Source organism: Pezoporus occidentalis, unplaced genomic scaffold, assembly GCF_034315485.1.
Source record: "Pezoporus occidentalis ecotype Australia unplaced genomic scaffold, CSIRO_AGI_Poc_V1 ctg166, whole genome shotgun sequence".
Classification (NCBI taxonomy): domain Eukaryota; kingdom Metazoa; phylum Chordata; class Aves; order Psittaciformes; family Psittacidae; genus Pezoporus; species Pezoporus occidentalis.
Window position 1 is genome coordinate 1,738,951 of NW_026913488.1, and position 26,582 is coordinate 1,765,532.

General features: G+C 39.0%; 1 long non-coding RNA gene across 1 annotated transcript; it reads right to left on the reverse strand.

Annotated features, from left to right (window-relative positions):
- Positions 1–8,457: 8,457 nt before the first annotated feature.
- On the reverse strand, positions 8,458–12,195 carry LOC134160928 (uncharacterized). The gene is made up of 2 exons (XR_009963744.1): positions 12,030–12,195; positions 8,458–8,920 (listed from the first exon to the last, which is right to left on the reverse strand). It is a non-coding gene; the product is annotated as an uncharacterized LOC134160928 (long non-coding RNA).
- Between the last annotated feature and the right edge of the window lie 14,387 nt (positions 12,196–26,582).

Sequence of the window (26,582 nt, forward strand, 5' to 3'; positions counted from 1 at the left end):
GAGGAAGATTCATAAAGCAAAAGAAATGCCTTTTGCCTGCATCTTTAAATCCTGCAGAGTGCAAAGCATTCTCTTTCCTCACTTCGACACTGATGGAAAGTAAGGTTATTCATTAACTTACAGAACAGGGGCCCAGAAGCACACATCACTATTTTTTTAATCAGTGATCATTTCTTCTTGTCCCCTGCTCATGCTCCTATGTACGCAACTGAAAATGAGAGCAGCAGAGTGGTGATTTATTCTCTGCTTCTTCTAATATACACCTGCTTGTACTTCATCAGCTGCCATTTGCTCACCAAAAATGTAATAATGATGCTCTAATTTATATGTCAAAAAGGTTCACTACTCCATTTGCAAGGATGGAAGCTAAGGGAAAGAAACTGTGATGTTTGCATATTAGAGATGCATAACCTTCTGAAAAGTGAAAAACACACAAAGATGGAAACTGCATAAATTAAGCCAGCACAGTATAATACTTTTCTATTTGTACATGTCTTCTAGGCAAAATCTACATATGTATTCAGGAGTCCCAAAAATTTGATCAATCATCTACTATTTATGAAAAAGTCTATAAAGGTTAGGTAGCTAACTCTCAAAAAATCAATGCAGTTTTGCTACCTGGCTCCAGTCATACCACCCACACATTCCAAACTTTTACATGCCTTTAATCTCCTTATTCCTTGTCATATACTAGAACTCAATTGTTGTGTGACTGCAGGACTGGGCTGAAGGCTCAGAAGGAGGTAGTGAATGACAAATGCATCTATATTTACAGTTTAACATACAATATGCATGCTTTCCAGCTGCATAACCATCTTTGTGATGGCACTTGTGCTGTAGAATTCAATTATGTATACTGCTGCTCTGCCCCACTTTTTGGACCCTATTGTATCAAAGCTGTCAGTTCCTCTTGGTGGTACTATGCAACATGGAGTAGATCATAGCAATGCTGAGGTTTTCCAGCACTGTCTGGGAGCACATGTACAAGTATAGGATTCTGGAAGTATACACGGTTCCCTCCTCCCCAACAGATTTTGTCTCAAAATTCAACAAAGGTCATGGAGGTAACAGTGCCTGTGCCATTGGGGTTTCTTTTGTTTTCTTGGTCTGCTTTTAACTATTACAGATCATAGTGTGTATCTTTCACAAGGGCTTTCTCTGGAAATTTAGAAATTCTTTCAAGACTGAATACCACAAAACCTGTTATTTCATTTTCAGTTGATTTTGTTTTGTCTGTGCACATGCGTGACCAAGAAAAGAGGGAGATGGAGTTCATGATAGGCATCATAAATGCACATGTGAACAATCTGAAACACAACAGCCTTGTCTGTTAGCTTCTAAGGGAAGAGAACTTCAAGCAACTTTCTGGCAGTATATCAACATTGCCAGGCAGATGATCACAGCAAGTTATAAAAGGTATGGGGACCACTGCTGCATCAGATTTAAGAAGATGAAGGTTATGATCCTGAAGAGAGAGAATGAAAATGAGTCTTCATCAGCACATAGGAATTATGTCCCTGTGGCAGATCTGGAGATTTTTGACTTGGAATACAAAATGGAGGTATTCTTCTCAACTTTCCTGCCAAGGTTTTCACAGAAGAGCCTGAAAAATACTTTGGCCCCTGGCACTCCTTTGACTTGTCTAGATCATCGAACAACGGAGTAGCTTAAGAAGGACTATTTACAGTACAGTCTGTGGCTGGTCACTGTCCTGTCAGGGCAATCCTTTCCCTAACTTGGTGCAACAGACCTGCAGTTCACCAAGAATTTTGGCAAACATACTCATTGGCATGTTCATAGTGTGATTTGGCAGACGGTTGGTGATTCTTGATGTTTTGTGGATTTCTGTTTTTTTTTTTATGGAACAGGAAATAAAAAACCTGTTCTTGAAATATAGCATGGCAACACTAATCAAGGCATTGGATTTGAAACCATGGTTTGCAGAAACTGTCTTCTGCATAGCAACTGATGAGTTTACAGATCTCTATGGTCAAAGCTGTTCTCTTCTTTCTGTGTAGGCCCAGCAAAATCACTGTATGCAATATATTCTGCTTGAACTGTTCACTGCAGACACCTATGCAGAATGCCAGTCTGGCACTTTCTTATAACACTTTTAGCTTTGCTGCCACAAACAGCTCCATTTAAAATGTCACAGATGTGCTTTTTCCCTACTTGTCTCCATAAGGCCTTTACCAGTGCTTTTAAAAAGGAAGATTTTATTCTGTTAATTAAAAAAAAAAAAAAGGCAGTTTGAGAACAGGTAGGGTTTGGAGGAAGGTATATTGGTGATCTCTACTTTTTCCTGGCATGCATATAAGAATGGAGGGAGGGTTGTTGACAGGGGAATGAAGGGGCTAACTGTCTTGAAAATGGACTTGAAAGGTGCAAGTGCAGCTGACTGGGTTGTAAGTATATTCATATGTAAGTACCCTGTCCTGGGCTCAGCAGTAGCTGTCATGTTTCTCCTTCTTGGTAGCTGGTGCAGTGCAGTGTTTTGACTTTCAGCTAGGGAACAGAGCTGATAGCGATGTTTTGGTTTGGCCAAGGACTTTGTGAGCCTCATGGTCTGCCAGGGAGGAGAGGAAGCCAGGAGGAAGCAGAGACAGGACACCTGACCCAAACTGACCAAAGAGGTGTTCCATACCACATCACGTCATGCCCAGGATGTAACTGGGAGTTAGCTGGAAGGGCTGGGAGACTGCGGGGTTGGAGGAGGTATTGGTCAGAGTTTGGTCGGGCTGGGGGGGGTGAGTTATCGGTTGGCTGGTGGTGAGATGTTGTATTCTCTTCCCTTGTTATTTCCTTTATCATTGTTATTATTGGTAGTAGCAGTAGTGATTTGTGTGATACCTTAGTTACTAAACTGTTCTTATCTCAACCCATGGGAGTTGCATTCTTTTCAGTTCTCCTCTCTGTCCCTCTGGGAGAAGGGGGAGGGAAAGAAGGGGGGAAGTGAGTGAACGAGTTACCTGACTGGGTTTAAACCACAACATACCCCAACAGGTGACAATAACCAAGATGGTAATCCTATGAGCTGTAAAACCCACATAGCAAGCTTTTCCAGGCTCCCCCATTTTTGTGTTTCTTTACACATCATAGAGCAGGTTTCCAGTTAATGACACAGTGCTGCACTAATCTGGTAAAACCAGAATCTACAGACCACTGGAAGCACTTGAACATCTTGCTGTTTTATAATGCAGTTGCCATACATGGAAGCAGGAAAACATAACAGAGAATCCCGCTTACAGCGAAATTATACCCACACCCCCAAAATCTCCCATTTTTCAGCAATATAGTGCTTTCTCTAAAGCCTTCTGCCTGTGGAAGAAGTTTTTCTCCACTCCCAATGGGCTAATTTCCAGAAGAGCTCCTCCATTCTTTTAGTGTTTGTCCACAGCCTTCTAAACAACACTTTCTGAAGCTCTCAATTCAATTACCTATATTAATCTCCTTTTCTACCAGGAGAGCCACACTATTAGAAACTGAACATTGCTGATTCTTCACCACAGTCAATCATAGTGGAAATAGGTGTATCCAAGCATTCCAAACTGCAAAAATCACTGTCTGTATGGACATATTAGTTTGAAATTATGTAGCAGTGTCATTTGCTTCCGTTTAATGTAACCAACAGGTTTTGATGCTAATCTATATTCAAGTAGTATTATCATAGAATCATAGAATAGTTAGGGTTGGAAGGGACCTTAAGATCGTCAAGTTCCAACCCCGCTGCCATGAGCAGGGACACCTCATGCTAAATCGTAGCACCCAAGGCCTCATCCAGCCTGGTCTTGAGCACTGCCAGGGATGAAGCATTCACAGCTTCCCTGGGCAACCTATTCCAGTGCCTCACCACCCTAACAGGAAAGAATTTCCTCCTTATATCCAATCTAAACTTCCCCTGGTTAAGTTTTAACCCATTACCCCTTGTCCTATCACTACAGTCTCTAATGAAGAGTCCCTCCCCAACATCCCTATAGGCCCCCTTCAGATACTGGAAGGCTGCTATGAGGTCTCCACGCAGCCTTCTCTTCTCCAGGCTGAACAGCCCAACTTTCTCAGCCTGTCTTCATACGGGAAGTGTTCCAGTCCCCTGATCATCCTCGTGGCCTTCCTTTGGCCACGAGGACAGTTCCATGTCCTTTTTATGTTGAGGACACCAGAACTGTACACGATACTCCAAGTGAGGCCTCATGAGAGCAGAGTAAAGGGGCAGGATCACCTCCTTCGACCTGCTGGTCATGCTCCTTTTTATGCAGCCCAGGATACGGTTGGCTTTCTGGGCTGCAACCACACACTGCCAGCTCATGTTCATTTTCTCATCAACCAACACCCCCAAGTCCTTCTCCGAAAGGACATTAGATGATTATCTGCCAAGTTGTTTACTATCTCCTGCATCAAAATGCGTGTTACCGTGTAGTTGTACTTTGTTCCCAATGACAAGGGGGGAAGTCACGTTACCAGCATCTTCACAGTTTTAACAGAGTATGTGTTACCAATACTGTATAGAGGTGTCAATATACAGCTGTGTTCAGAGCTTCATTAGTATGCTGAGGAAGGTCATTCAAATGTAGTTAGAAAATATTTTCTCTTGAAATGGATCAGAACACATTTTAATAAGAAACTGCTGCTCAATCCCATAATGTGCTAAAATGTGTTGGCTGCTTATTACAGGTGTTGTGGTTTGGTGTTTTTTGTTTTTTTTTTTTATATAAATGGCATGACTGGGGACAATAAGGTCAGTCATGTATTCATTTCTTATCTTTTAGTGTGTATGACAGTTACCTCTTCAGTTTACCATGCCGTACTTGTAGGAAGAAAGACCTTCTGGCATGACAGATGTTCACTGATCTCTACAGATGACCACTTTTGTATTTCAAATTGTCTGTTGGACTAGACATTCAAACACAGTGTTATTAAGAGTTGATGAAATCTTGAAAGAAAGCTTATAAAGGTCTTGAAGTCTATGCCTCAGTTAGAAACAGTCATGGAATTATCATAAAGTCTCCAGTTCATGTATGTTTTGGGTAAGGAATAAAGGAGATCTATCTGAAGCATGAGGAAACAGGGAAACAACAGAAAAATAGTTTTGGAAAATAATGTCTGTTTCATCATATCAAGGGTTCAGTTTTACCGGAGAGAGGAATAATCCAGGAGCAAAATTAACGACAAAGTTGAGAGCAACTTTCCTATAATAGGGGAATGCCTGATGTGTAAACAGCCTCTTAATCACTCTAAGAGTTACAAACTGTGCAGAGCCTTCCAATCAAGCAGCTAAAGAGCACCAGTGATGGTGACACTTGTTATCCAACAATGGATACATCTGAGCAAGTCAAAGAAGAATCAAATGGGCTTTAGCCAGTCCAGTAACAAAATGGTGTGGAGGTCACTTGGGAGATTGAAAAAGACTCCAGGGATATGTGGGGGAGAGAGTCTGGAAGAAGCCCAAGAAAGACTCCAGGAGATTCAAGAGGAGAGAAATGAAGAAAGAAGGACCCCAGAGCCCTGTATCCAGATGATGCATTGCACAGCTGGACCCACCATCCTGACCCATCCATCTCCTGGACTGTAGGTAGGGAAGTTGTATAATTTGTGATGATTGCACATTATCTGTAACAAAAACATTTTGTTATCCATTAAGTCTTTGTACTACCAGCTTGGTCTTAAACCGTGTGAAAAGGTCATCTCACTCACCACTCAGAGAATCTGAGAAAATCATGCAAAGGGACACACTGATGGAAATCGACTGTCAGTTTGTGCTGGAGTGAGGAACATGAACACGAAAGCTTATCCAATCCTTATTTAGTCAGGAGCTACCATCCTGTATGGCCAAATTGCATTTGATTTATAAAGGTCTTCAAATTCCTGATACTCACTGATGGTAGTAGAAAATTAGGAACTGTTGAGAATCTGGCCTATCTTCCACTCTCAGTCTGAGTCATTAGATACTTCAGTGAATGCCTATGCCTTTATAGCAATTAGCTGCAAAACTTTGAGCAGTTTATTAAAAATCAAAACCTTTTATATTAAAAAAGTTCTTTGGATGATCTTTGCAATTATGAGAGCATCTGGAAAAAACAAGGAAACTGAAATCAATGTATGTTTTCCCTAGGTAATAATAGAATATAACACTATCTTGCCCTATAAATCTCCTGTCATTTTTAATGAGACTTGCTGATATCCAATAAAAATGTAGGGAAAGGTAGAAATATGAGCACAAGTACAAATGAGGAAAGATGCATTAATACTGTAAATAACTACATACTGTGAACTTCGAGCCCACAACAAGAAAATAAAACAAATCCCTTACAAATCTGTCATTACTTCCAACTGGAAGGTGACAGGGAATACTTACTTCTAGTTGTTTACAACAGAAAATGTTTGTGTGCCAGAAACTTCCCCTCTGTCCAACAGAGCCAATGCCATCTGCCTGCAAGCTGGATTCACCACCAGCCAAAGCTGAGCCCATTAGCCATAACTGTAGTGCCTCTGGGATAACGTATTTAATGAGGGGGAAATACTGTTATGCAACTATAACCAGAGAGAGGAGTGAGATTTTGTGAGTGGAATATCTCTGCAGAAACCACAGTCAGTGCAGAAGGAATTCCAACAGTTGTCCCTGAAGCCTGTGGTGAAGACCACGGTGAAGCAGGCCATAACTCTGAGTTACCGTATCATGGAATTAGAGACAGGTATCCCTCGATCTTTTCTTCTCATCCGATGATTTTTCTGTATCTTTTTGCAATGGTTTAAGAGATAAGGGAATAGCCATGTATCAAAGGTATTTTCTCTTAGCCTTTGGATTTTATTTTTAACAAGGTGGAATAGTTTAACATACATATCCCATGTGCTGACTAATTTCCTTATTTATTTGACTGTCAAGCAGAAAGTGTTTTAATCTGCTACAGTTTCCCCCCTCGCTCCTTCCTCTCTGCTCCCTGCAGTTTAGCATGTAACTGCTTTCTCATTTCTGAAACATAATGGGCTGAAGCAATTTAGGTGGAATATATATACATTTTTCCGCAGCTGTAACTGCATTGACTGACATGGGAAGACTCCAGATAAACAAATGAGTATAAGAAAGTTCCTTTGTTAAGTCAGGCATGACTTTGAAATTCCTTGAGCTATTAGACTGCATCCCTTTTTTATTCATGTAGTACTAAATGACCGGAGGTGCTTACAGAATTTTTATTAAATGTCACAAATTTAAACCTGTTTAGACAGAGTAAGAGTCTCACAGTTAAAGTAACTAAAGTCACTGTAGTTTCTTGGGTTTGGCACGAAATGGATTCAACATCATGTTTAGTAGTTTGCAACATGACTTTAAACTTAAGATATAACTTCTTGTTCTTGAATATCTTCCTTTCAAGTATATGTCAGGCTGTATACTTTTATTACAGAAATGAAAGGCTAAGGAAGAAACACAAGCATATGTGAAAAGCAAAAAAGAATTCTGCTAGATCAAAGGTAATAGAAGACAAATCGGTAAATATATGAAGGGCAAAATAATCTTCCTTTAAGTGGCTTTTAAGAAAAATATTTTAACAAGTATGAACATGACAGCTATAGAGGGATCATTTCTCTGGCATGCCCTGTCAGCATCTTGCAGTCACTGGTACAGAAACTTCTCACAGCATTACACACTCCTTCAGGCTGGAATGACCTTCAGAGGTCATCTGGTCCAACCTGCTGCCTAGAGCAGGTCCAATTATGATGGACTGCTCAGGGCTTAGTTCAATCAAGTTTTGAACATCTTCAAGCGCAGAAATCCCACAGCCGCTTTGAGTGCCTCCTTGAATATTTAACAACTGTCATGGTAAACCTTTTTGGTTTATATCTAATGGAAATTGCTCTTTTCTTTTCTGAGAAGTCTGTCTGATTCTTGTTTACTGTCTTCCATTACATAGCCAGTTACACACGCTTAACTGCCTGAAGGCTAGACATGTTTTTTGACAAAATATAGTCAATCAGATGGGGACAAAACCTAGGTATATGATTCTCAGGGGGGTAGAGCCTGGAACCGGTACTAATCCTAATTTAGGTGGTAAATCAGGAAGTCTTAATCTTATTTACTTTTAAATGTCTTAGACTTTTAAAGGTCTTAATCTCCGTTACTTTTAAATGAAACATAATTGAGGCTATAGCTTCAGTAGGTTGAAGACAATCAATATCTAACTAATTTTAGAAGACATATGTAGGTCGGTTAAAAGATGGAAAAAAAATCAGCCTATGCTTAAGTAAAGCCATTTGGCCTAAATATCTAAACCAATCATAACTAATTCAGCAAGTTGTTAACTGCTTCACAACTGTTGGAACTGCAGAACTCATAACTCAGACTGAAAGACCTGACACCATAAACATTTTGAGTTATGGGCTGATAAATATAAAGAGCAATGGGTAGGGTTATCCAACAGACCTTCCACGAATGAGTGATCTGTATTTGCATTAGCACCAAGATGATTTACAAATGTCAAAGTGCCACATTTTAGTCTAATGATATACATATGTCAGGAGATTTTTATTAAATTTGCCACATCTATGAGACTTTGCACTATATTTCACAAGAAATAAGAAATGGGTATCAAATCAGAGTCACAAAAGAATCAGTGGCCACTATGTTGAAAATAATGCTGTGTTTCAGTCATTATAGTTGTCAGAATCCTTCTTTGTATTCTGGAATGAGGATGGCTTGTGGAAAAATGAAGGAAGATTTGAAGCACTCATCAGAAGTCACAGTTATTTCAGTTCTTCACTTTCACGGCTCAAAATGTTAACAAATTATGAAAACATTTTTGGTTAAAATTTTAAATCTTAAAATGCATTCAAATATATGCTCTCCTTAAGAGGCCTTCAGCACTTTTCCTAATATATCTTCTGTCAGATTTCCTGTATCAAACTTTCAAATCCAACTCATGGAAAGTGGCTAGTCAAATTTAAAAAAAAAAAAAGTGTTTAAAAATTATGCTGGGTCAGGAGAAAAAAAAAACTTTTTTTTTTTTTCCTTTCTCAACAATAAAATACTAACTTTTCAATAATGTATGAAGCAACTACCTACAAAAGATGAGGCATAACATGCCTAATGGACCAAAACTGACATCTAACAGACTAGTGTTTCTCAAATTGTATTAATATGCAAATATATCTCAGAGAGAAATTTTCACTTCTAAAATTTAATCTACCAAGAAAGAAGAGAACAGATAACAGGAAAAAAAAAACAGGAGTGTAGAAGGATTAAGATTCTTTAAACATAATGTAATTTTTAAGTGTCCAGGATAAAGACCTGTCGTGAGTTGAATCTGGTCACATGTTATTTCAAAGTTTTGAATTAACCCTTTTTCTAAATCATAGAATCATAGAATAGTTAGGGTTGGAAAGGACCTTAAGATCATCTAGTTCCAACCCCCCTGCCATGGTCAGGGACACCTCACACTAAACTATATCACCCAAGGCCTCGTCCAACCTGGTCTTGAACACTATCAGGGATGGAGCATTCACAACCTCCCCGGACAACCCATTCCAGTGCCTCACCACCCTAACAGGAAAGAATTTCCTCCTTATATCCAATCTAAACTTCCCCTGGTTAAGTTTTAACCTGTTACCCCTTGTCCTATCACTACAGTCCCTAATGAAGAGTCCCTCCCCAACATCCCTATAGTCCCCATTCAGATACTGGAAGGCTGCTATGAGGTCTCCACGCAGCCTTCTCTTCTCCAGGCTGAACAGCCCAACTTTCTCAGCCTGTCTTCATACGGGAAGTGTTCCAGTCCCCTGATCATCTTCGTGGCCTTCCTTCGGCCACGAGGACAGTTCCATGTCCTTTTATGTTGAGGACACCAGAACTGTACACAATACTCCAAGTGAGGTCTCATGAGAGCAGAGTAAAGGGGCAGGATCACCTCCTTCGACCTGCTGGTCATGCTCCTTTTGATGCAGCCCAGGATACTGTTGGCTTTCTGGGCTGCAAGCACACACTGCTGGCTCATGTTCATGTTCTCACTGACCAGTACCTCCAGGCCATTGTCTGCAGGGGTGCTCTGAATCTCTTCTCTGCCCAACCTGTAGCTGTGCCTGGGATTGCTCTGAAACAGGTGCAGGACCTTGCACTTGTTATGGTTAAACTTCATGAGGTTGGCATCAGCCCACCTCACAAGCATGTCGAGGTCCCTCTGGATGGCATTCCTTCCCTCCAGGGTATCAACCGAACCACACAGCTTGGTGTCATTGGCAAATTGCTGAGGGCGCACTCAATCCCACTGTCCATGTCAGCAACGAAGATGTTGAGCAAGACCAGTCCCAACACTGATCTCTGAGGGACACCATTTGTTACTGGTCTTCTGCCGGACATCGAGCCATTGACCACAACTCTTTGCGTGTGGCCATCCAGCCAGTTCTTTATCCACCAAGTGGTCCATCCGTCAAATTGATGTCTCTCCAATTTAGACACAACTATGTCATGTGCGACTGTGTCAAACGCTTTCCACAAGACCAGGTAGATGACATCAACTGCTCTACCCCTGTCCATCAGTTCCGTAGCCCCACCATAGACGGCCACCAAATGGGTCAGGCAGGATTTCCCCTTAGTGAAGCCATTCTGGCTGTCACCAACCACCTTGTTGTTTGCCTTAGCATGCCTTCCAGGAGAATCTGCTCCAAGATGTTGCCAGGCACAGAGCTAAGACTGACCAGTCTGTAATTCCCCGGGTCATCCATTTTCCCTTTCTTGAAAATGGGGGTTATATTTCCCTTTTTCCAGTCGTTGGGAACTTCACCTGACTTCCATGGGTTTTGAAATATGATGGGCAGCGGCTTAGCAACTTCATTCACCAGTTGCTTCTGTGTATGTGCTTCTTCCAGTGTATGCAATCATTTAAGTGTAAGGTTGTTAATTAGCAGATTAGAAGTCTAGAAATATCTGGAATTAATTTAATGAATGACAGCCAATTAACTTTTCTATTAGAAAGAGGGGGGCAGCAGCAGTCAAGAAATGTTCTTGACACTTACTACTAAATTTGAAATAAATACAAAAAAAGTCTAAGTAATCAATGTAACTCATCTGAGAGAAGGCAGTATCTAGTAACCCTGATTCTAAAGAACCTGGTATTTAAAGGCATTTATTAAAAATTTTTAGAACAGAAAAGGTTAAGACCTTTAAAGGATTTCCTAGTAATTTAAGGTTGTCTTTCCTTTGTTAGGTTTTTTTACTAACCTGTAAGCTTTTCTTCTACATCATTAATATAAATAATTTACATTCTTAAAGACTGTCGTTTATAGAGCAAATATCTATTTTATTTTGAATGTAGAATGTTCATATGAAAATTCAAAATATATAGAATCTCAATGGACAGGAATGACAGCATTTCTATTTCCTTCCATGAGGCCATAATTTCATCTCAAAGGACTGTAGAAGAGCTTCCTTTACTTTTTTTCCAAGTTTGACATATTTTAATAGAAAACCTATAATTAATATTAAAATAAAATGATAAGTAATTAATTTTATTAAAGTGGTATGAGCAGTAATTTTGAGTGATGTGCAAGCATTACTCTGCTACTGCTACCAGCTCAGTGATTTTATGATTCCTGTCAGCAATGGGTAATAAAACAAATGAGATAAAGAGGACCAGGCATATTTCTCCTTTGTTAAGTCTGAGAAAGGGCTAGTTTAAGGAGACAGGTAATTTAGTGGGTTTGAAAGACATGCTAAAACTGATTATGATGTTCTTATCAATCCTTATTCTTTTAAAATTTCTTTATAATCTAAGTAGCTCCATTTCTTTTGGGAGCCTTTCAGCAGTTCTTTGAGATCAGTCACTGTAAAGAGAAAAAAACAACAAACCACATATCCAAAACCAAAAAACCAACGAACCAAAGCCTCAAACCAACTAACAGCCACCACGCAATTGTATTGATTCAGTAGTCTTAAACCCAGTATCACAGAAAATATGCCCTCATAGAGAGCAACTAAAAGATATTAACCAAGGATTCATCAGCTATAGAATCCCACTTGTCCTTAAGTAGATCCCACTGTCACTTACCAGAAGTAGTACTCAGTAGGAGACCCAGGCCCTGAAAGGCACAAAATGAGAAATACTGAAGCAGAAATATTGATAAACCTTTCTTGCAAAGAAAAAGAAAAAACTAGTGACTTGAATTTTTATTCTTCTGTTACACACCATCATCAAATAAACTGCAGCTGCCAACACCTAATAGATGTTGTGCAGTAGCTGTAGAAACCATTCCTTGCATTTTGCATTATTGATTACTTTGGTAAATAAAGCATTGTAAGAGAAGTAGGGTCATCAGAATGAAGGCTGTGAGAACTTCAAGTCTAAAGAGATGCTAATCTGAAGTCATAAGACTTTTGTCAAAAGAAGTAGGCAAGGCTACTGATGAAACAAGTAACATTAATGCAGTTTAATTTAATGATCTAGTTACTTTAATCAATGAAACTAGAGTATTTGTAGAGGTAATACCTTTAGATAATGCCTCAGGTCTTTCAAATGTTATTTGCTGTATTCTGAGTTCTAGTATCTGAGTAAGGCTAGTAAAACCAGTCAAAATTACATAGGGGCTTTATTAAGACATATGGTGGTTGGTTGACCTTGCCTTGCTGCCACATGCCCGATAAGCCACTCTATCACTCCCATCTTCAACCAGAGAAGAGGAAGAACATAGGACAAAAGGCTCATGGCTTGAGATAAGACAGGGAGAGATCACTCAGCAATTAGTATCACAGGCAAAACAGACTCCACTTAGGGAAATAGTTTAATCAAATCAGAGTATGGTAACTAGAAATAAACCCAAACTTTAAAACACCTTACCCCCACCCCTTTCTTCTTCCCAGGCTCAGGTTCACTTTTAACTTGTCTACCTTCTACCCCTCAGCAGTACAAGGGGACATGGAATGGATGTTGTGGTCAGTTCATCACATGCTGTTTCTGCTGCTCGTTTCTCATCAGAGGAGAACTTCTCGCACTCCTGCTTCAACCTGTCCAGGTTGGACAGAGCCTTGGGTGACATGGTTTAGTGGGAGGTGTCCCTGCCCATGGCAGGGGGGTTGGAACTAGATTATCTTAACGTCCTTTCCAACCCTAACTATTCTATGATTCTATGATTCTAACCTGGTGTCACCCCCCCAGGTGACAGTCCACAAACTTCTCCAGCATGAGTTTGTCCCACAGGCTGCAGTTCTTCATGAGCTGCTCCAGCGTGGGTCCCTCCCTTAGGGTGCATTCTTCAGGAACACACTGTTCCAGCAAGGATCTCCTGTGGGGCCATGGTTCCTGCCAGCAATCCTCCTCCAGCATGGGCTCCTGACTATGCAGCCACAGGTCCTGCCAGGAGCCTGCTGGTTCTGTGGAGGCCCCATGAGGGGTCACAGACTCCTTTGGGCATATCCCTGATCCTGTATGCAGTCATTTATGGCTGCAGGTGGATATCTGCCCCAGCCTGGACCTCCAGGGCCTGTGAGTGGATATTTGCTCCATCTCCATGGGGTGTGGGGGCACAACCTGCCTCGCCATGGTCTTCACTAAAGGCTTCAGGGGTCAGGCATGTCTGTCTACACAGTTGTTTCTCTCACATATCCTCACTTCTCTCTCCTACCTGCCATTGCTCCTATGCAGTAACTTTTTCCCCTTTTTAACCATGTTATCCCAGAGGTGCTACTGCTGTGGCTGATGGGCTCAGCCTTGGCCAGTGATAGGTCTGTCTTGGAGCCTGTTGGTATTGGTTCCATCAGACATGGGACAGACTACTAACAGAAGCTGTCCCTGTAGACCCCTGCTATAATAACCTTGGCATACAAACTCAGTACACACTTCTACTGCATTTTCTGTAGGAGTGGATAAACAGAGGTGACACAGTTGAAAAATAATTAAGATCTATGTGGAACTCTTTTACCTCCTGGTAATGAGAAATGCTGAAGGGGTTGTGGCATGTATTTGGGCAGTTATTTCCATGGGATGTTGGCCGGTTTCCTTCATGGATGGCAAGTGGGTTGGTGTACTTTGTGAAGGACATTTTTTCACTTGTATGAAGTGTGTATCTATATAGCTACCCACAGAGGAAACTCCTTGGTAACAATATAGGAGATCAATTTCACTTAACCCTCAGCTTTTAAGAAAGTATCTTAAATGTAGAGTTTGGTGTAATGGTAATTTCTTTTCCTCTTAATGAGCCTATACTTATAAAGACCTTATGAGCTGCCATACAAAAAAGACCGTGTTGCTGTAGGCTTCCTGTAGAGGTATTTCATCAGGTTCTAATACAAGGATTGTTTCTGTTTAATTATTAAATATTATATATTTATATACTTAGAGGCACCACTGTGCTTACATGTTTTATCTCAGATTGGATTTAAGGAATCAAAATATTGGGCTGGAATAATGCAAGGCATGTACACAATTATAGCTGCATAAGGGGAAAAAAACCTTTTCAATTGAGTTAAGATGCATGTGCTACATCATAGCTTTTAATTCATACATTTCCAATTTCCAATTCTTATTATGCACTAACATATTTTTTTTCAATATGAACTTCATTATATTTTCGCTCTACTTTTAAGTTTTCTTATCTATGTTACATTCTTTCTTTTCAGTTCTCACTAATACTGTCAATGATTCCCTATTTAATTTTTTCCATTATTTACACTTCTATCACCTGCCCTCAGTTTGATGCTGATCCTTCTGTTAGATGTATGTCTGTTACTCTAGCTGTGTGCACATGTGCTAAGATGAAGTACACTAGTTATTTTTTAATTAATTTTGACAGACAGGACTTTTACTCTAATTCAGTAAAGCAGTTAATCTTGTGCGATGTGGATCCATTGCTCAAGGGAGATCTTCCCAATGAAAAAGTGTTGCACAAAGGACTGGTAAGTCCTGCTCTGGTACAATCTGTAATTCCCCGCTCAGGAAAGACAGGAGCAGAAGTCGGAGGAGTGAAAATCCCAACTACTTGGGGTAAACAAAGATAACGTGGCTTGTTTAGCTAACAGAAGAGAAGCTCTGTGTGGATAGTGAGAGTAAAGCTTGCATTGAAGCTCAGCTTTGTTGCTGAAGACCAATAAAAATCAAAATAGCTCAGTAGTAATTATAGATAAATTTAGGATGGAAGTTTACATTTTTTTTTGAGTAGTTCAGAAACTGGAAAATTATGATCTATCAGTTTAAAAAATATTTCTATTTATAGCAGCAGGAAATTAGACTATAGAGGACCCTTCCAGTCAATGTTGTATGCTTTTATGTTTTTAAGTTTATTCCTGACAATCTCAAAGACATTATTGAATGAAAGCAAATACATTTTTTTCATAATTTGTGAGGCTGAGATTGCAATACTGTTATGATATTACCATATTCTATTTTCTACTTATGTGTTATTGGACTCCATCAGATTTTTGGGGTAGGTAGATGTTCGGCCTGACATGTAGAGGTGCTTTTGTTTTAATTCTTGAAAATAGTGAGAATGATAATGATACCTGTAATTTTTAAAGTATTATCACAGTTGGTGTCTAAGACATCAGTGAGGCATACTGGACAGCACTTTCTTACATAATAAAACTAATATTGACCTTGCTATTATCTCTTTTCTGCACATGGATTCTCTAATAGCTAATGCAGAGAGCCAACCTTTAATCTTTTCTTTATTAGTCCTTGCAATTTTCATTGAAAATGTAGAAATTTTATTTGTTTAGAAGCCTCTATTTATTAAATTGGGTTGATTTGAAAATACCCAGTTCAAAAATTATTGGAAAGAGAATTAATTACGCCTATGTAACTGCAGTGCAATGAAACACTCTCTTCCTCAAGCTACTAGGCTAAAGAGGGTACTCTTCACAGGAAATTTTGTAGTCTGAGGTTAAAGGCATGTACAACCAAGTAATACAACTAAAAGAACAGAAAAGCAAAGGCATAAACTATATAAGGAAACTTATTTTGATACACAAATCAATCACAGAGCCCTTGTTATGTAGTTTGTAATCAACAAATGTGGGGTTTCAGGTGCTTAAATAAATGTCTCTGAAAGAAGCACGCACTTATTGTAGTCTTTTTCTGTTAGTCACATATAAGAATAACTCCGATCAACTGTAGTGTGTGGTCCTCATAACTGAAGTTCCATTCTGATAAGTACAATAATTCATAAAATAAAGCTATCAAGAATAGGATTTCTGGTTGCATCTTTAATCTTCTGAAAATACAATATTTATTGCAAATACAATATAAGGAAGATGATTTACATTTCTTCATTATTGTGCTTGCAATAAAAAAAGAATACAATAATTCAATGAATATCTATTTGTTCAGGTTAGCAAAAAAGCCCAAAATTATTTGAGCATGGCAATAAAATGAAAAATGAAAGCATTTGGTAATGGATTATTACATTTTATGGCCATATATTTATGTCACATAATTCAAACTGTTTCATCCTGCTGTGTATAAGAAACCCCCGCTAGTATGTTGCTACTAATTTTAAGGTAGACTCAGGTCCAGATAATCAGTTTAACATCAACAACAAGAAGAAGAAATATGAATGTGCTTGTGTTTAATAGGTCTATGGTTAGGACAGACCAGGTAGACATGTTAATCCAAATAATGTTCAGAGTGTAGAATCATAGAATAGTTAGGGTTGGAAAGGAACTTAAGATTGTCTAGTTCCAACACCCCTGCCATGGGCAGGGACACCTCACACTAAATCATGTCACCCAAAGCTCTGTCCAACCTGGCCTTGAACACTGCTAGGGATGAAGCATTCACAGCTTCCTTGGGCAACCCATTCCAGTGCCTCACCACTCTTACAGTAAAGAACTTCCTCCTTAGATACAATCTAAACTTCCCCTGGTTAAGTTTTAACCCGTTACCCCTTGTCATATCACTACAGTCCCTAAGGAAGAGTCCCTCCCCAGAATCCTTGTAGGCCCCCTTCAGATACTGGAAGGCTGCTATGAGTTCTCCATGTAGCCTTCTCTTCCCCAGGCTGAACAGCCCCAACTTTCTCAGCCTGCTTTCATACAGGAGGTGCTCCAGTCCCCTGATCATCCTCATGGCCCTCCTCTGGACTTGTTCCAACAGTTCCATGTCCTTTTTATGTTGGGGACACCAGACCTGTGCTCAATACTCCAAGTGAGGTCTCAGCGTACCCCATCTGAAAGCAAAAAGGGTTGTTTTATCCAGACTCAGATTCAGACTGATACCAAATTTCAGTCTCTTTCTATAGGTAATCTTTAAAACCAGCACTGAATTGGCATTAGTGTAAGCACAAGCTACATCAGTAAACCCAATCAAACTGCACCTTCGTAAGGTGATTACTTTTGTCCACTTTCTCACAGCAATATGTGGAGCACTGTCTCTAGGATAATTGACTGATGGCAGAAGAAACTAGTTGCTTGTTACCACTTTGAGTCAGACATTTATAGCTTTCCTGAGATACTGCCCAGCAGGAACATCTCTCAGACCATTCCTGTCACACACTAGGATGGGAATTTCTCCCTTCATCGTGCAGAAATTGTGGGGTTCACATATATCGTGGTTTAAGCCCAGTCAGGCAACTCGTTCACTCACTCTGCCCCCTTCTTGCCCTCCCCCTACTCCCGGAGGGATGGAGAGGAGAATCAAAAAGAATGCAACTCCCACGGGTTGAGATAAGAACAGTTTAGTAACTAAGGTATAACACAGATCACTACTGCTACCACCAATAGTAATAATGATAAAGGAAATAACAAGGGAAGAGAATACAACACCTCACCACCAGCCGACCGATAACTCGCCCTACCCTGCCCAACCGAGCACTGACCGATACCTCGTCCAATCCCGCAGTCTACCAGCCCTTCCAGGTCACTCTCAGTTCCATCCTGGGCATGACGTGCTGTGGTATGAAATATTTCTTTGGTCAGTTTGGGTCAGGTGTCCTGTCTCTGCTTCCTCCTGGCTTTTCCTTTTCCCTGGCAGAGCATGAGGCTCAGAAAGTCTTTGGTCAGACTAAAACATCAGTGTTATCAGCTCTGTTCCCAGGCTGAAAGTCAAAACACAGTGCTGCACCAGAGAAAAATGACTGCTACTGCTGAACCCAGGACAACATAACAACTGGGAACTTGCGGCAGTAATGGTGCTAAGAACCAAGGTAAATGCAACTCCCCTCTTCAGGGGCATACAATATCTACAGCCTGTAAACTCTCCAGAATGAGTCAGAGGAAGAAAATAGAAAACCAAGGGATTGACTTTCTCAAACTTCAGAAGATGACGTTAATACCATCTCCCCATACAAGCTCTGTTGGATAAAATACTGGAACTCTATACCAGGTTTGGGACTGAAAGACTCAAGAACTGACTTCAGCCGTCAGCTTTCAGCAGGTGTGCTTATGGAAGCAATGCAAACAATGGTTTTTAAATGGGTTAAAGACTCAACTCAGGTTTAGCCAGCATCTTTGATCTATTTGTGCTTCTTCATAAGCATTTACGGGGGAAAAAAAAAAAAAAGAAAAAAAAAAGAAAAAAAAAAGAAAAAAAAAGAAAAAAGAAAGAGGGGATGGGACGGGACTGGAAGGATCCAGAATTACTCTGCCACTCTTACTCTAAAGTTATTTATGTGTTCATTACTTGCATGTTTTCAAGTAGCAGGTAAAATCACTTGGCATTCCTCTGAGAAGTATAGAGTAGCAGTATTACATTTGCTAGCACCCTGCCCATTCTGCTTGGGCTGAATTACCTCAGTTTGGATAAATGTTTACAGTTGTCTTTCAGCAACAACACTTGAATTATGTAGCATGACCTGTTCTTTTGTTATAGTGACACAGTTAATGTACACTGCTAATATTTATTCTGTTCCTGTAAGTCTTTTGTTGTGACAACTGGCAAACAGGATAGATGAGGAAATAGGGCTTTGGTCTGACCTTGTGACCAGTATTGGAGTTCTTAGGAACCACCTTTAAGTTGTAAGAATAGTAATACCATCAAACACCGAATAAAAAAAGGAATTGGATTCAAGGAGTCCAGGTACAAGCCTAGTTTCATGGTACTATCAAAGCTGAGAATCTAAAGGTCATTCTATGTCATGATTTGATCCCAGAAGGCATATTCTTGGTTGTAACATGAGACTTCTTTATGTAGAATAAAAATATATATATTTCAAGACTATTTCAATAGACTATTCAAATATTTCATGGAATTGTAGAATATCTTGAGTTGGAGGAGACCTGTAAGGGTTATCTAGTCCAACTCTTTATTATGATATTATTCCTAGCCCCCTTACACCCATACCTTGGCATTTTTATCCCACCTATTTGAGGAAGAAATTACCTGATTTTAACTTTTCCTACAGTCTTTTTCTCTTCTTTCCTTTTCCACAAGATTGAAAGAACAGCTGCTGCCTGATACAATTATTTTAATTGTTTGCATGCTATAAAACTGTTAAAAGCAATTTTAATTTCAACAGTAAATAGGTTTTATTGTCAAGTTATACTTTTGTTTATAGCAATAGATGGCAACGGGTGGTTAAAAATATATTTGATTCTGAACTATTATTTCTCCTGTATCCACTGTATAATCAATGAAGTGATACTATTTTGCCCTCAGGAAAAAAAAAAATAGAAATGCTAATGGAAGCAATTAAAAGATATGAATAATACTGACACCTCTTTATTATCTTTCAGGTACATTCGGAGTTACCCAACACATTAAGTGGTAATGATGCAGTTACAGTTATTTTCCAGTTGATATGATTAGTTCTGTGGGCCAGCCACATTTACCTTTTGCTTTGAAGCCCTTCATACTAAGTTATTTGATTTAGGAAATAAAGTAAATAGGTATATGAAATGACCTCATCCCTAATTTTGAAAGCCATGGGTAAGAATGACATTTCCATGGTCTACAGCACTAGTCTAAGTTATATGAGTGCTGTGTTCCTTAGACTGGGGAGTTTCAGACTGGAATGGTGTAAAGAACAGACATTTAGGACTACAAAACCAGAAGTGTTACACCACAGCGAGACATCTGACCCTTGCGCTAGATACTTACATCCATGTTTACACCCTCAAAATGTTCCATGCTTCCTAGTCTGATCAAGGTACCTTGAAAGAAGCCTGGGTTTTTGATGCTGACATCTTCATCTGAGCTTGTTTTTTCAGCTTCTGGGGTATTTCTGTTGTCTGAAGGGAGGTTACATAGTAAGTCCTTTCTAGAAATGTAAATCCTGTCGGGAATCTATTCATATCTTGTGAGGACTACTGAAAAAGCAAATGCATATCTGTGGTGTGCAAGAAAAAGTTTCAAATTGCTTGAGCATGCTTTTGAGACTAGCAGTCAATGAAACAGAGGAGTTATGAAGTGTTGCAAGTCACAATAATAACAAACTGATATTTTGCACAGGATTTAATAATATGCCTGAAACAGCAGAGTAGACTTAATGAAAGAGGACTTGACATTCGTGTCTTCTTGATAATTCTTAAATGCTAAGTCTGGAAAGCTTCTGTGTAAAGCCTAGGCTATTTATTTACTAGAACTGGGAGCTTTGGCATGGACCAAAATACAACCATTATTTCAAGCATCCAGGATAAAAGTGTTTGTGCAGCCAAATTAAAATACAAAAGTTCAAATATGGCTTTAAATTGTATATCTAAAGTCATGTTGTTTTCTGTAATAGTAGCAAAATGAGAGACTCTGCTTGAAGAACACCAAAGGACTGCCTATTAAGAAAAAAATGCTAGCATTATTACTTAAGAAAACAAATTGCTAGCATTAAAAATTATTTTTATGATGACATATACTGTCTGCATGATTTTTCATGCACATTAAGTACTTGTCCTAGTGAGAAAGAATGTCTCCTCTCAAAGAGGTGACTACAGCCCATTAATATATACCATGATTCTGTATGCTGGAAGTTATTAAAGGCTCCCACCTGTTAAAAGCAGGAACTGGGTAATAACACTGCTTCATCTAGTTTAAGTGTTGTGCTGCATATTGTATTGTTATTCATTGTGAATTTGACCCTTTTTATACACTAGATAGCTACGTGTATTTTTAAGCATTCAACAGCCATCATCATGTAATTTATTTTATTCACCTCTGTATTGTTATTTGTTTCAGCTGCATAAAATGTGCTTTTATTTTGCTCAAATATTTACCTTGTTTGCCTGATTGGTCTGTGTGACCAATTGTTTATTCTTTGATCATGCTGAAACACTGAGCCTTCTGCACTGCCTTCCATGTTATTGATCAGTCAATCAATAAAGAGGTATAGGGTTTTTCTTACATTTTTAATGCTTGAATACTACATTGCATGGCAACTATTGCCCAGCAGCTTGCGTTGGACAAAGGAATAATACATTTCTTATTAAAAGAAGTGCAAACCAAAGCTTCCCCCAAATGTTATAATCAAGATGCTTAACCTAATAAAAGGCTAATAATGTTGGTTTAATAAGTGACATGGAGGAAGTGGCTTACACAGTCCATAAAATGGAAATTTCTCCATCAGGATGACCAATTAAACCTGCACAGATAAATAATTCAAAATTTGTCAGCTGATCAGATAAATCCTAATGTCAGCAGTTTGGAAAACAGGACATTTGCCATCAATGTAGGAGACTTGAATAATAAATAGGGAGTATCGAAGAACAGAAGACATCAACAAATTAAACTGATGTCATTGTTAAATCAAGAGGGATGAGAATCATAGACAAATGGGATGCTTAAGGTTAAAAACTACTTGCTGATTGCCTCTTCAGTGGAGTATCCAGATCTATAATCTTGTGAGGTGTTTGGGGACTTCCTGAGCTTCACCTTCAACCAAAATATGTATTCCCTTTTAAATATTTTTTTCAGGAAAAAAAAAAACTTTTTTGTTGCAATAAGTGGCTCATATAAAGAAACCCGCCCAGTTTGTGCAAAGGCAACTGGGATGCTTTTGGATTAAACAAGACAAATAGGGTACAATATCATCCATACTGGTTACTGGAAATGCAGCTTGTCTCATTCCAGTCTCTGAACCGTGTTTGGGATTGTCCAGCAAAGTGCTATCTGGAACAGGCCAGAATTGCACTTGATAAAGTGCTAATTGTTAACTGATATGTATGGCTGAGGCTAAGGCTTAAGCTGTGACTTTGCCCCTTCTACCTTCTTCTCTGACGTAATCAAGAACTCTCAATATTCTCTGGAACAAACATTAAAAAAAGACTTAACAAAAACCTGTTGTGCTTCAAGTTCTGAGGTTGTAGATGAACAGGAGTTCAAAGATCACAATTATGAATTCCTACGGATGCTCTTATTGGTACAGAAAACACTTGAAGTGAGATTGAATTGGTCTACAATTAGATAACTTAGATAACTTTATAACTTAGAAATTTGAAGAAGACCAAAGGAAAGCTGCAGCTACAGGTCACCTCTAATCTGAATTATGTAAGTCAGGCAGATTTATTTTTTATTCCTTTTCTTACCTTAGGAGTTTCTAAATGAGAAATGTAAGGATCAGATACGAAGACACCTGACCACTCAGGCCCCTTCAAGCTGTATTGAGGCTCCTACAACTTGTCCTGTCTTTTCTTTCAGCAACCGGAACCTTCTCAACTGTCAGTGAAGCTGTCCAGTCAAACAGCTTAGGCAAGATTTAGGAAGTATGTCTTCATTAGAGATGGCAAATAAAAATGAAATTCCTCATAATTGAAAAAGATGGCTGGGATTTTTAAAAAGCAAGACAGTAATTGTCATTTTTGCATTTTTACATGCTACATTTTGCTGACATTTAAGCACTATGGTTTATCATGAGAGGATTCACTTGACTAAATATAGACATGAGTATTGCGTAAGTCTCTGAGCTACCTACCTTCATTAATTACAGGTAAGGGTGAGAAATAAGGAGCTCTAGAAGTCAGTCATTACTTCACCCCAAATCTAAGAACCTGTTTCCTTCCCCTCTTTCCATTTTCCTATTTCTTTATTCCTCATAGCTCAAAGTCAGTGTTACATTCCACATGGCTGACTAAAAAGCACATTTCCCAGAGGAAAAGGAGGGGAAGGGGTAGACAAGCTTCCCATACATGGGCCAAATCTTTCAGTTTCTCAAGTTTACACTATTTTTGTCAAGCAAATGGACAAACCTGAAATTAAAATAATTCATAATTAGTTTACCTTTGTATGGCACTCCCTTCCATCTTTTCACTGACTTGTTTTCTATTTAATTCCCTGAGTTTTCTCTTCCTTCTATAATACCATAATATATTGCCTAGATGTTTTATCTTGGCTTTACATAGTGTTATAATCTAAAATGAAATTCCAAGATATCTGTTGGTACGAAAAAAAAAACCGACACCTCAAATAAATTGTAACAAAAGGTAGAAAAAGTAAATAAATATACATGAGCTCTTTAAAATTTGAATTTACAAGAAATAAATATAGCACACTGCTTTTGGGGAAATATGCAAATACTAATGAAACAATTATTAATGCTCTGGTTATATATTCAGATTTTTGTGATTCTTTGTTTAAGAAGTTGCACTGAGTTTGTGATGCTCATGCATAATAAAATCCATGTTTTAGAGCAGTTGTGGTTTAGTTTTTGAGAGAAGAAAACTACCTAATGTTAGCAATGATGAGGAAAGGTGGATGCAGCCTGCACATGTCTGCTTAAAATCAAGAAAAGTCATGCTAAGAAATAAACTTGATGGTTATTTCTGACCCATCTGTTTCACATAATATATGCATTTTACATCTGAAAGAATCCCCCTGGCAGTACTTCATCTGCCTCAAATGACTGGTCAGATCCCATAAACACCCTGCAGCAGTTTGATGGGGAACATATACAGTCCTTCTATTAGAGGGAAAATGAGGTGGACCATGTCATTAGGTTGAAGGAAAAAAAGCTCAGCGTTGAAGGCTTAACAGGAGAGAAGAAAATGCCAATAGCGCCACCAGCGCATGGTGGCAGGAGTCAGGGCAAAACACCAGTATGTAAAGCCATGATGCTGTCTGAGCAGCCATGGAGCTCTGTGCCATGCACAGGGGCAGGGTGAAGTCTAGACTTTGAGTTAAGTGATGTTTTGCTCCTGTTGATTAGACAGGCAGTTTCATTTATAAAGTACAGGCAGATACACAGAGGATTTCTTTATCTTGTCCTATAGATCTGTTTGTATGTTTCTTAGTGATGTACTGCTGAATTTGTACAAACCAGAGCAGTAGGTTCTGTGTAGTCAAGATGTTACCTATAACTGTGTGTGTCTGCCTCAGAAATGGAGAGGTAGAAGTCCCTTTCCATAAAGTTAGTTAGGTTCTTAGAGCAAGAAATGAGAGGAGAAAGAAATTATGAGGTTTCTCATAAATATGGAATTGTATCTGAATAATTATCTTCAGCACAGAGGATTGCAAGAGACGTTTTTACAGCACTGCTCCATGCCTATACACATACATACTCTTTTAAAGAAATATTGCAAGTCTATTTATTCCCTACTTGTCTGTAGCACCTGATAAACACACTCAAGGAATATGCACAATCAAAGTCAAAGTTGTCAGAAGAACATAAATTTCCAAATACAGTTCTACAGCTTGCTTTCTGGCTAGTGATCAGCTCATTAGCTGTCAGCTTCATTGCCTAAGAAGCTTTTCATCTGGTCAAGGGTGGGAATCTTGGGGCTTTCCATAGACTCCTATTTCTGAAAGAAAAGAAAGATAGAACAAAAGCAGACCTGAAGACAAGCATCTGTAAAGTTAATTAATACTATAAAATGTTCATAACTTTTAGTGCGATTTTTTTTTTTTAATACATGTGAGGGTATTTTGAAGATGCTTTTCAATGTTTTCAATAACCTGTAAAGTTCAGTACCAAATAATGAATACAGTTTTGCTTTCAGCAAGAAATTTGGGGTTTACAGCAAAGTTAGGAGAAACACTTGCTGAGTTTGTTGACAATAGTTAGGCAAAATACTTTGAGGAAAACAGACATCACTCCTAGTATATATATGTCATGGCAGTGACATCAAGAAGTACCTGCACACCATTTGCCAATCTTTAAGATTTCAGTGCAGAATGACACCAATACAGTGTTTTTCTCCAGAAGTCCTTTCAACATGATTTAGCTGAAAAATCCACACCTACAGACTACCTTCAAAAAAAACCTTACTTCATAGTCAACATGTTTTTCTTCTTTGATTTCCTTCACAATGTTTAGCCAGTACTTCAATAGTGGCATGGGATGGAAATTTATCTGCATATGGAGTTCACAGGCACCTACCCAAAACAAGGCGTTTGATGCCAGAAGATAACGGTCATTAAACATGAAATGAAATCCCTGTAGATGTTACGCACATTTCAGAATGCAAAGATTTGATAGAGTATACTTCTAAAGCAGTATCTTTTTCATATAGTGAATTCTAATATGAGTTGTCATGTTATAGCTAGCGATCTAGGTGATTTGTGAATGCATTTTACTGTGGAAAGGCAACAGAAAAACGCTTTTTTTATGTTTAAGGTGTGCGGCTTATCTTTCCTTTGCAATGAACGAGGTCTTGGAAAACATTGCTAAGTTGACGTGATGATTGATGGCCAAATCACATTCTACAGTCAGAATGAAACTGAAGTTTCATCATTCCTCTATCCTCATAAAAAAGCATACTTAGAGAGTTTGCTGGAAAAGCTTGCATTTCACATATTTTAATATAAATATTATAATGCTGAAGCAATTTCTATTATAAATGCAGTTTTCTTTGACAAAATATGATCAACACAACTTTTCTTGACTAGAGTCTATCAGAAAATGAGAGCACCAGGTATAAGGGGAGATGTTTCTCTAATGGTAGAAAATTTTGCATGAAGTCCACAGGAATCTGTTTTCACCGTGATAAATGGCTGGTCAGAAGGTATTTGTCAAAATGCATGCCAAGTAATCTAGTAATCATGCAGATGTTTTTTAGAATCTCACTCTGTTGTGCTGAAACCTGCCATAAAATTCAGACATGTTAAAACAGGACACCCTGTGCTCACATCTTTGATCTCAAGCTGGGAAGTAGAAAAAGCGCTAGCACATGGTAGGTTTGTTGTGAAGACAGCTGGACGGCCTGTTTGTCCACCACGCAGTAGATCTGTGTAAATACAGAGCGAAGATTAGTTATAAAAGTACAGTTGTTGCACGGGCATTCATGGAAAGTCTCTTAAAAAACCCTATAGATTTATTGGGATCTTGTCATGCAGCAATGATGCCTGGGGGTATCCAATTTTTCCAATAGGGTAATCAATCTCTGTCCAGATAGTGACAAGTTCTTTTTATTGCAAAGGAGTTTTCAAGGCCAGGTTGGACAGGGCTTGGAACTACCTGTTCTAGTGGAATGTGTCCCTGCCTGTGGAAGGGGGCTGTAACTAGATGAGCTTTAAGGTTCCTTCCAATTCTAACTATTCTATGATTCCTTGATTCCTACAACAGCATCTTCAGCTGCATCAAACATGACACCACAGTTTCTCCAAACCTCACATTTATTCAACAAGACAATAATGCTCTGGGGGTAACCACCTACTCCATCTTCCAATTATGGTATTTACAAGCTCTTTAATTCTGGATTTTGTGGCTTGAGAAAAAGCCATGAGGAAGGCGATACCTGCAACCTTTGAAACCTTTGA